At 34.1% G+C, this 12,437-nt stretch overlaps 1 long non-coding RNA gene across 2 annotated transcripts in view; it reads right to left on the bottom strand.

Annotated features, from left to right (window-relative positions):
* The window catches only part of LOC148131509 (uncharacterized), an 83,311-nt gene extending 79,635 nt beyond the window's left edge, over positions 1-3,676 (bottom strand). For both annotated transcript variants that reach the window (XR_015748970.1, XR_015748969.1), the window contains exon 1: positions 3,357-3,676. This is a non-coding gene — a long non-coding RNA (uncharacterized LOC148131509). The remainder of the gene's footprint in view (positions 1-3,356) is intronic.
* Between the last annotated feature and the right edge of the window lie 8,761 nt (positions 3,677-12,437).

Genomic DNA, 12,437 nt, shown 5'->3' with positions numbered 1-12,437 from the left:
ATGAAGTAGATTTCTAAAACAAAATTGCCTCAATTTGTTCCTCTCTTCCACTTCTAAATTTACTACTTAATCTTTCTCCTGTTTTTCTTCTACTGAAGTTCCTTACATCAATATTAATATCAAGAATTGAAAAATAAATACAATTCAAAATGTATTTTATTAAATTTACTTTGATTCTTCTCTGCCCTCTTTTAATTATGTTTTAAAATTAAGTTATAGTCTTTGTTCTATCTTTTTCTGTTTCACTGTTTAAAATATATATATGTAAATATTTATAGTTTTTACTATACCGATGAAATACCTTTGACTGCAAAGAGACTGTTATTAAAACTGTAGAACAGGAGTTTCCGGTTTGTCGGCCGCGGCGGCAGGGATCGCGCAGCCGCAAATCCCTGCCGCTCGCGAAGCCGACAAACCGGAAACTCCTGTTCTACAGTTATTAAAACTGTAGAACAGGAGTTTCCGGTTTGTCGGCTTCGCGAGCGGCAGGGATTTGCGAAGCTGCGCGATCCCTGCCGCGCTAGCCGTTTTTGGGGCTCCGACCCAGACGGGTACGGAGCTAGGCTGCCCTGCAGGGGCAGCTGAAGGTAGGGGGATCCGGAGAAGGGTTTGAGGGTGTTGCAGACCCCTCCCGGCCGGCAGAACCCCTTTTCCCAGGACGGTGCAGCGGCGGTCCGTAATGGCCGCCACAAAGAAGCTGGCAGCCGGGTAAGAATGCGCAGGAGGAAGTGGAGAAAGTGCTTGAGAGGAGAAAGTCTTTCTTGGTTCCTAGGACTCTAAGACATATTTAACAAAATTCCTGAAAAGTATGACTTTCTGAATGATACCTTCGAGAAGAGGAAAAAAGCGGCAGTTTAATGGTGCTGAAAGGATAGCTTACCCTCTTTTTTACGGAATAAAAAGTGAACATTAAGAAACCTATTTTTTAGGTGAAAACTGGCTCTAAGCGGTGAGTGGGAAAAGAGAGGACTAAAAAAAAAATATTTGTATGCTAAGACCTTGTTGGAGGAGATGCCTTAAGGATTGAAAGACTAAAATATATTGCAATAAGATTTTAAGAAACAGATTTGGACTTTCTTTTTCTTTAATTGATACTACCCCAGGAGGAGAGAGTGGGAACTCTGTCTTGGTTTGGACTGACTGAGAACTTTGGGATTGTCTTATTTTTCCTTTGGAATATTCTGGCTGTTGTAAGAGAAAAGAAAAGATTTATAATGGCTTCTTCTATCGAGGAACTGAGAAAAGATTATGAGCAAGCAAAACAAAATGGTAAAGCTGGTTTGAAAGAAGCCTTCCTTTTTTTAGAAATGGTGCTTATTAATTATCAACAAACATTGCAACAGATGAAGACAGTAGAAGAAGAACAAAGAGAGGAAGCCATCTTTAATAAATCTCAGAACTCGACCAAGAGGGAAGGAAGAGGAAAAAGAAGAGAAATAAAGGACTTAAGATTTAAAAAAACATTTAAGAAAGGGAAAAACAAGGTGCAAAATCAATATAAGGATGGTAAACAAAAGGGAAGAGGAATACGACAGAGAAGGGAAGCCAGTAAGGCAGAGGCTAGAAGAAGGGGGGCTAGAAAGGTTTGTTGGGGGAAGAAAGAAAGGGAAAAGGTGGAGAAAAGCTACAAAGTTTTGAAATTAAATGAGAAAAAAGAATTTTTTTTTAGGGATAAAGGATAAGTATAATTTCTTCAAAGAGATTTTGCAAGGTACATAAGATGATATTGTAGTATTGTATCAGAAATAGAAAATTTAAATGGCTTGAGAGTTGATAAGAGATTAAAATGTTGGAATGTTAATAATGATTGGTTTGAAAATATAATATGAGGGGAGATTTAGAATATTAAACTTTAATTAAAGAGTTTATTAAGATTATGGTATTGATGTTATTATAAAACTTTTATTATAGCATTTTCTTTTTAATATTTAAATCTATTGCTTAACTATGTATTTAATTGTTTTAGATGTATTATTCAGTTAGAATGTACCAAGCAAAATCGGATTGGGTAGTTTAAAGATTAATTTGATTAATTTAGTGGGGAGATAGAAAGGCATCATACTCTGATTAGTGATTTCAGGAGAAATTTCTTTCTTTTTAAAAGGAATGAGACAAAGGTATAATAGAGAATGGACAAAAGATATAAATATAATGACTCAAATTAAGATGATTAATTAAGATAGAATCAAGAAGAGTGAAATATGTGGAGAAGTTAATATAGAAGACTTAGAATGGTAAATAAATTAAGTAATGATATGTAAGATGAGCCTGAATATAATTGAAGTCCATGAAAAGAGAGATACCTGGGTCCAAGTTACTTTCCAAAAAGATCTTTTTTATGTTTTGTGTGTTGTGTGATTATGTTGTTTTTTTTGGGGGGGAAATTAATAAAACCTTGTAGAAATATAGAATGAGAATAATGGTAACTAAGTCAGAAAGAAGTAGATGAAATAATAATAATAAAATTGAATAAGAGTGAAGAGAAATAAAGGGAAATTGGATAAGAGGTTTTTGTATGTTTATATGGAAATGGTTTAAAACAGAATTATAGTTTATCTGACTTGTTAAATTTATAATGGAAAAAGGTTTAAACATGTAATGGATAATGATGACTTGTGTGTTTTGAAAATCAATAAAACTTGTTTTTTAAAAAAAACAAAACTGTAGAACAGACAGGCAGAAGACTAGCAGAGCATTTCCATGAACATAAACTAGGTGTCAGAAGATATGATGAAAACTGCTTAATTTCATAAGACATAAACAGATTTAACCACAGCTTCAATTGGGAAACTGAGCATTTTTAGACCAAACCAAATCCAAAAATGCTGGGGAATTCCTGGACACTTGGCACTCAGGCCCATCAGCTATCAACAGGCACATAGAGATAAACAACATTTACACACCATTCAAAAGAGACATTAAAAAGCTAACAATCTAAAAAGATCAGAACACCTCCTTGCCAGAAATCAACACTCATATAAATAGGAATTGATATAACAAATAATACCAGACAATCAATCAGTAAACAATATATTAATCAAGGAATTAACAATGAGAAAACAATAACCCCAGCATCACTAACAAGGCACATTATTGTGTATAAACATAGAGCAAACCTCACTCCTTTCTAGTGCTGAAGATGTTACTTCGTCTAGTAACAAAACATCTGCAAGTAAACAACCAAGCTTAGACAGCACCAAAGACTCCACAGTTCAACCCTGTTCTCTATATAGTATTTCTATTGGTATAATAATATCTTTCAGTATTGATAAAACAAACAAACACAAAAAGTCCTGTGCTTTCATGGAGTTTTTATCTCTGTAAAAGCCCTGAAAATGTAGTAAGCATTCTTTTACTCATTTATTCTGAGTCACTCTCCACACAACTCTGTTCAAGATTCAGAAAGAGGGTAAGATTGTCTTTTATGTCATATCCCAAGCTAGAGTTATTGCGTTCTGAGACTTTGCTGAGCCTGTTCCCACTCAGATCCACGTTTGCAGTGGGAACGTGACCGCTCCTATTGGCTGATGCCATTTGACAGCTGACTATAAAAGGGAGCTGTCAAATGGCATCAGCTGTTGCCTGTCAGCCGGCTGCCCTGTTAGCTCATGGCAGCTGTGGCAACCCTTTATTTTTAAATAAAGTTATTTGCTGAATGTTGCTCTGCGTTGCCTCTGTTCTTCCCACCGCCTACTTTTTAAGAGTATTTTTATATTAGTAGCAATTTGTTTGACAAGGTATGTCTTAGACTTGTTCCTGAATTTATGACTTCTCTCTTATTATAGGGGCAGAAGATATTAGGCATCCTTGCCTTGTACAGCTTAGTAGGATTTCAATTTAAATCATATTTAAATTATTTTTGTATTTAGCAGATCCTACAGATCAATTCAACTTTCAAACTTTGAAATTGTTTAAAGTTTTAAAGAGTCCAGGCAAATAAAGCAAATGCCTACAGCATTTCCAATGCATAAACTTACTATATCTACTTTGTATCCCATTAAATAAACTGGACTGCAATACTACATTTACTCTGTTTAGGAAAAAAAAGTCAAAAGTCTTAAAATCTATCTTGGATGACAAGAATTCACTTTTCAGACTGAGAATTTGGGATTACAACCAATAATGACTGTCTCTATATTTTTGGAAGATGAATATTTTCCCAGTTTCTTGGCAAGTTGCATATAGTGTGTCTATAAAACTTTATGTTGAGGCCATCAGGATTTGGTAACTTACGGAATTTCTTCATTCTGTATTAACATATTTCCCAGTTCTTTCATCTCGGTTGGTTATTAAATCTAAACTGTATCCCTGCTAAGTTTCAATCATATCTATGTCATACGCACTTAGTTATTGTCATTATTGTTGTTATTGTGTCTTCAAGACAGACTTGTCTTAGCAACTCAATTGCTTGAATTAGTCCCTGCAATTATTCTGGCAAGATTTTTTGGAAGTGGTATGACATTGCCAACTTTCTAGGGCTGAAAGTAAGTAACTGGCCCAAGTTCACTCAGTACTTTGTGCCTAAGTCAGGGCTGTTTATGGAGATTTTCAGTCATCCAGGTCATGTTGCCCCAAAGGTGCTTTTTTCAAGAGGCAACTGGACTTTCTGGTTTTTCTTTGAAGTCGTTTCACTTCTCATTCAGCCCTGATTAGATGGTGGAGAATGGAAGGATTGATACTCATTGCAAAATCAAGGAGAAGAAGAACAGAAGATCAAGGGTAATATTTTTAAATAAAGTAAAAGAAAAACAATTGCCTTTCCAAAAGCGACTCTTCTATTTTATTACTAATGGCGATAATAGCAACATTTTATAATATAGTCCACATGCCTAAAATAACTGTATTTCCTCCTACATAGCTTTAGGCTCCTTTCTGACCCAGGAATAATATTATTTTGTTTCATCTACTGTATATCTGTTTCTGTGCAATATTTTCTTTCCTCATTTGAAAACTAACCCTTTGTCTGGGGGGCTGTGATGGCTAAAATTATGTTGACTTGTTTATAGCTCAATTATCCTCTGGGCCATGTATTGCTTCACCAGGTAGAATCATGCAAATTGCTGTCTAGATGATGTAGTATTTACCTTTCCTAACAAATGCAAGAAAGCTTACTGCATGACCGATGAAGGAATAACAAAGAAAACAAGTTTCAAGACAGGAAACAAATTGCTAGGCAAAAGTTGTAAAGTGTAGCCTGATGAATTTTTACAGACTATTAATTCTGTGGTAATGTTTTATTTATGCATAATTAAATCTGAGTATAAATTGGGGCTTCTGCCATATTATCATCCATACTCACTCATAGTTATAATTTCGTGTCTTTATTAATATCTTATTGCCAGTGGGACACTAAGTGCTTCAATCTTAGAAGTGCCGTGTTAGCAAACAATACATAAGGAGTGTTTACTGGTTATTACCTTGATACACTGTCAATTGGGCTTTTAGCTACTTAAAGAAATCTGCACTCCTAACTCATATTTTTGCTTTTGAGGTTTTATGTTAGTTGAGGTCAGGCTATCAGAAGCAAATGCACCACCAAATCCTCTCCAACCATCTCCCATTAGGATAGGTAGCTAGAGAAGAAAGGTTTTTCCCCCCAGTGGTGGCACACCTACAATGGAATGTTCTTCCTAGGATTTAATCTTTCATCTACCTTAAGGTGTTTTCCAAGATCTTATCCTAAAGATAGATGACTAGACAGTGATTTGTGATGAATAAACTAGAGTTACTTTTAAATAAACCTGTATAGAATCAGGCAGAGAGATAAAATGAAGGTGAAATGTTAAGAACTGAATGCTATTTTTTATTGTTTTAAAAAATATGGAATTTTAACTATCTGACTAGTTTGTTTTGTGTTCTTATTTTCTTTTTTCTTAAACAATTCCTGAAAACATAGTTCAGAGAACATTGGAACATAGAAAAAGCAGAGATGCTTTCAGTTTCCTTTCAAAATAGCCATCGTATTTTTGGAAATAATGGGGGTAAATTGATTCTATGCACAAGGGCTATCAGTTGTAGACAACTTTATCACAGAGTAGCTGAATCAATTTTGTCCCAAGCCTCTGAGTAGAGAAAGGTTTATGTCTGTAGCTGGGCACCATTAAATGTTATGGCCTGGAACACACAGTGTTCTACTGTTTCACAGTGAAAACCAAAGTATTGAGTGACACAAATGAATGGTGCCGTATCTTTCAATTATGTTACTATCTTCTCAGAGAAAATAGAATCTGAAGTTACTAAATGGAGCAAAGACATTTTTTTTCATTAATTGTTTGTAAAAACAGCTTAAATGGAGCCGTCAAGTAAAGGACTGCCTAAAGTCTCAGAAAAAAAAAAAAGATTATAGAAAACAAACTTTTAGGGTCAGAGTAAGACAGTTAAAAATTTAAATTGCATTATTCACTTATTCAGAAGGAATAGAGTTGTTTAAAATAAATTTATTTTGTGGTTATAACTGCAATCCCTCTAACTTCACACATGGATATTCACAGGATGGGATCCCAAATGTCAAGAAGCCACCACCATGTGAATTAAACTGTGGCTGTTTTTATGTGTGTGACATGTGATGTACATAAAAAAGGCAGAGCTTTGATCTGACCACTTACCTAATTTTCTTGAACTAAGTGGAACTTATTTCTTGGTTGATATGTAATGAACTAATCATACTAATTCCAGAAGAAGAGGGCCCAGCATATACATCAAATGAAGTAGAAGCTAAGAAAATCTCATCCCTGCACCATCCGTCTCCTTGCTTCTATTTTTTAGTTTTATTTTTATTTTTATATGTATCTTTTTACTGTTTGTAAGCTACCCAAAGTTGCCTCATTAGTGAGATGGGCAACAAATAACTAAACTAAACTAAACAATATAATATATAAAATAAAATGAAAATAAAAAATATCTGTAGCCCTCAGTTTCTGTTGCAGGAATTATAAAACCTGATAAGGTCCACTTTTATATGTAACCTAAAATGGCATAACCTTCATATGAATGAGTTTCTTGATCACTTTTAATTTTTTCACTGTGAGGGGAAGTTGTTCAAGTTTAAACCAAGTATTTATATTCTTGGCCAAAAGCATTTTCCAAAGTTTTCAAAGGTATCTTTTCTTTATGTTGTATTATATTAATATCTCATTGTTTAGTGATGTGAGGAGGAAAAAACAACAATTAGAGGTTCTTTCTAATTCAGGCAAGGGAGAGATAAAACCATTTAATTTGATGAATGCAATTCCAAAATGTCTTTCAGAAGAGAATACCAATGTTTTTGCACTACTTAGTTACAAGATGGTCAATGGATGTATATCTTTTCATTGTATAATTTTCCAGTAATTTTCAGCATCCCTGGTTTTCTATTTAGTTTTCTATTTAGTTGGGTAACTAATCTGTATATTGGATTGCTTATCCTCCAAGCATTAATTGTCTGATCAACTTTGAGAAATGGCATTATTTTAATTTACATTGCTTGATTTACTTTGATCTAAATGCTCATTAAGAACTCACTTCCAATATCCATCTAATATAACTTCATCTTTTTTACATTTTCCAAGTTCTATAAGAAAAACTCCCAAAATAAAAATGAAATTTTTACTCATTAGAATATACTGTCTGAAAATCCTTCAGTAAATATACTGTATATTGTCATTCGTAATTAATTAAATCAAGCATTTTTCAGATATTATAGATACCTTTAATGTTAGAATCACTTAGTGCTAAAAGTTGATCTCCAATTCAGAAATCCTTCAATAATTTTTTTATTTTACAGGAATGATGTGTTTTCCAGAGACAGATAAAGAAAGCTTCATTTGCAGTAAGTGAAGACTTTTGATTGCTTAACTGGATTACCCAAGCCATTAAGTTTAATAATAGAATCCTCAAATTAGTCATTGCAAATGCTTGGTTCAATTTCAATTACTATAAGTGATAGCTTATTCTTTTCATTTGATATGGTTTTCAAAAAAAAGTATATTTATGCCACCTAAAATTAATAATTTTACCATAACTAGAACTTTTGAAAAGAATGCAGGCAAAAAGGAATCACACAGGGATGGTTGTGGAGGAAAATAGGAGAAAGGGGTACTAGGTATGTTTGCCATTTTGAATTATTAATAAAAAAATATACAGCTGAGATAAAAATAAATTAAAATAAAATAAATAAAAGACAGACTGTACACTGTGAAGAGCCTATGGGATCAGAGATCTCAGATTCTGTATCCCTGGCTTAAAAAAAGAAATAAAGACTTTTGACAAGCCAGAGTTGTTAGGTACCTTGTTCATGTATATCAATGTGCTTGTTTGCTTGTTTGTGTTTGTGTGTGTTCATTCTTTAAGGAACATATCTAGATATTACTGAACATCCTTAATAAAATCAACAATTAGATGAACTTCTGATATCTATTTTAAAAGATCATTGTCAGAATAAATAACAGTTATGGCTGAAATAAAAAGCAAATTCATGTTTAGGGAATCTCATTTTGCTCCTGTGGATGTGATAGAAACCAGGTCATATGTCCTAGTTTTCATTATCGTTGCTGAAAAGGAGAAAATATTGCTCACTTTTGCAAAGTCAGAATTAAATTGACTCGAGGAAGTAGAGATCCAGGCCTGTTCAATTGTCTTAGACAGTGTTTCTTAACCTTGATGGCTTTAAATCAGGGATATCAAACTCAATTTCATTGAGGGCCGCATCAGACTTGTGTTTGACCTTGAGGGGCTAGGGTGGGTGTGGCCAGGATGGACGTGGCCAGCTTGATGTCACTCTTGCCGGGGGCGCCTGTGGTAGCCCAAGCTCATTGCCAGCAAAAATGGGCTCCCAAGCTCCATTTTCTGCTGCAACAGCCTCCTGCAATCCTCTGCCAGTGAAAGCGGAGTTACAAGTTCCACTTTCACTGGCAGAGGGTTGCAGGAGACTGTCACAGCAGAAAACTGCTTGGGAGTCCATTTTTGCTGGCAGAGGCACCCACAGACCAGTCCTTTGCTGTTTCCAGGGTGGCCCCAGGGGCCCAATCTAAGCACCCCCATGGCCCGGATCTGCCCCCCGAGCCTTGAGTTTGACACCCCTGCTTTAAAGTGTGCGGTCTTTCACTCCCAGAATTCCCATCAAATATGTCTTAAAGCCATCAAGATTGAGAAAACTGATCTAAAACAACCAAATAAGGAAGAGGAAAAACTACAGATACTCCACATCAATTAAAGTCACCCATGTAAACATTGCTCTGCTAATTTTCAAGAGAGAAACATTGCTAACATTGCTGCAAGCTTTAAAAAGCAGATGTTTTCTTAACAATAACATAAGATAGATAACTTTATTGTCATTTTTTTTACTGTAAGCACACTTGCCCACATTAAAAATAAAGTTCTATTTCACATGGGTCTCCTTATAACTTTGCTGGTTTTGCTTATAGGATCCTAAGACTCTGACAGCAAACCAGAGAAGTAGAATTTCTTCATCTAGAATACAAATTCTTATGAAGGATCTTATTTTTCTGCTGTTCTTTGTTTCTTTTCATTCATATGTTGGAACTCCAATGAAGTGTGTTATCTTTCTCTTCAGAGTTGTGCTTTTTATTTTTTTTTGCCTTTCATCACATAATAACACTAATGTACCTTGGCATCAAAAAGCTGAGGTAATAAATCAGTGTTTCTCAATCTCAGCAATTTGAAGATGTGTGGACTTCAAAATTCCCCAGCTGGGAGCTGAAGACCACATTTCTTCAAATTGCTGAGGTTGAGAAATACTGCAATAGGTAGATAATGGTTGAGAAATGGTTGAGAAATCACCTTCAGGGTTTTTGACCTGTTTATTCTAAGGCATTTTTCAGTCTGGAAGCAACTCTAGGGACCTTTTCAAGCCCTCTTTCTGAGCCTTGAAATTCCATACTAGAGTTATATATTATTTTTTGGTTTCTGTCCCTTGCTTGTGTTCCCCTAATCCTTTTTCAGTAAGAGTTTACATCTTATCTTACTTGAAGATTCATATAAATCAGCTGCATTATAATTGCTTGAATACATGTAAACTTGATATTTGGTGTGCATAATTTCCAGAGGACTTCAAACAATGTGATTATTATGAGTTTAAATGGAAACCCAGCTCTAATACATTCTTTTTTTCAGAACAACTACATACAGTTTGAAGGCTTTCTTACACTGAATTGTGTTGATGTATCAAAATTTCAAATACAAATTTAGCAAGATGTTTCAGAAAATTTGGATGTAAAGCTTTTTTTGTTAAAATGTTATTTTACAATAAAGTAAAATATACACAAAAGTAAAAAGGAACAAAGAATTAAAAACAGAAATAAAGCTTTCTTTTCTTTGTTTAGTTTGATGAAGAATTCTTAATACTTTCATCTTCACTGTAAACTGTGCAATCTGGCAACTATATCTTTATTAGAATTATCTTTCTTTCTCATTAGCCAAGTATTTAATGACACTTTTTCAAAAATCTTCTGTTTTAACTTCCATAACCAAATTTAATGAGCCAAACCAATTAGTAAGGAGAGAGATTAGATATTCACTTTCATTTTGTAGAAAGTTATATATTTTATTATAAGCCTATAACTCTTCCAGATGGAACCAAATACACCTTATTTCCACGTAAAAAGTAATGTTTTGTAGTAGTTATACTGTTATATTAGTGGGACTTAAGTTCAAATAGAAAAACACTTGGTGACTTTGGGCCATTCTCCAATCTTAGTTTACTGCACAAACTTGTTATTGTGATGATAAAATGAAGGGAGACCTCATAAACTGTTTTGGGCTTCAGAATGAGAAATAAGGTATAATTCTAACAATTAAATAAAAGGTAAGAAATTGTTTCTTATGGTGAGTCCCTGCAGATCAAAAACAGGCAGAATAGCACCACAAGATTTAATTACCTCAGTAACTGCAGAGGATTTGAATTCCAAGATAATTTTATCACTGATTTTTCACTATCTACCCTAAATCCAAATTATTGGGTCAATGTGGGAAACTTACATGAATAGGAGGAAAGAAGAACATCAATAAGATTCAAATGGATGTTTTTACATCTCTAAACTCTACACAGCAAAAAAATTTAACGTGCTAAACACAAATTTCCCCATCTCTTCTGATGTTGTGGAGAGAATAAGGGGAAGAAATATTATATATGTTCATTGTAGATAAAAGGAAATATTTTTCTAAATGTGAAATCATGTGATAAACTAGCATTCTTTGGATGAAAAGAATTAATGAAATTAATTCTATTGCAAATCGAAGAACTGAATGCTCTCCTGACCTAGGGCTGTTATGTTAATTTCAGGAACCAATTTTACACTTAAAAATAATCTGGCCTCCAAAAGTTTGTTAGAATACACTTTTTATTAGGCAAGCAGAAAAACAAACATATACACATGTAGATTGCTACTAAAATAATGTTAGTTGTGGTATTTATGGGGAAAAATACTTATAAGGAAATATGCATTTATTTTGCTAGCAGGAACTTTTCTTGTGCATGCATGGAATATTTTTGGGGGTGGGGGCTGCAAAGCAGCTACTAAATCAGCTGCATTATGGTTCCAAAAGGTAGATGTAGAGGGATGCTTGGCTGAAAAGTGAAGAGGCTCAGCAAATTGGCTGCACAGAAGTAATAAAGATACCCCAAATGAATGTGATCCATTCATATTGCTGGTAGTAGTAAGCAATACAAAAGCCTTGGCTTCATTCAGACACAAATAAGAATAAAGATATAAAATACATTTGAACAGCTTAAAATGGTAAAGGCAAACAAATGATAAATGTAAATGTATGTAAGTTATAAGTGCAACAGTTCATCTTAAACTAAACACACTGTTAAATAAAAGCAACCTTCAGGATGCTTAGCATAAAACAGATTATGAATTTATTGCTGAAATAATATACCCAATATTTTTTATTTGTAAAAGCAGCTGTAGAAAAGGAAAAAAACATAATGTTCTGCTTTACTGACAGAGAAATAGAGCATAAATCAAAGTAATAACTATTACTCTTTGGTTTAAATTCATGTTGAGATACATATAAAACAATTGAGGGTAATATATGAAAAAAAGAAGTAAAAACAAGCATAATCTTAGAAACAGTGATAGTATTCAGTTAGCGTCTGTCTTGATAAATCGACAGCTTCCATCAATGAAAGAGGGAGGAAGTGGCATTGATGAGGCTCATATCTCTGCAGTCCCTTGAATCCACCAGCTTTGCTTCAAATACCATTGGTGTTTGATTGGTGGGATTTTTGCACCTAGATATCTTTGTTCTTCTCACTTGTCTATTTTACAATGGATTTTTGCACCTAGACATGTTTATCCTTCTTGTCTATTCTACAATGGGATGCAATTGCATAGCACTTTATGTCAAAGCCATTTGATTTTGCAGATCTTTCTTTCAGTCAGCTTAATGAGCTCTTAAACAAATAAAGGGAAATATTGGCTTCTGCAAACCTCCAG

This window comes from Notechis scutatus, chromosome 3 (assembly GCF_049901735.1).
Source record: "Notechis scutatus isolate UNSWTSFEM ecotype Mainland chromosome 3, rNotScu1.2, whole genome shotgun sequence".
In the NCBI taxonomy this organism is placed as follows: Eukaryota; Metazoa; Chordata; class Lepidosauria; order Squamata; family Elapidae; genus Notechis; species Notechis scutatus.
This window is presented reverse-complemented; position numbering and strand designations above follow the sequence as displayed.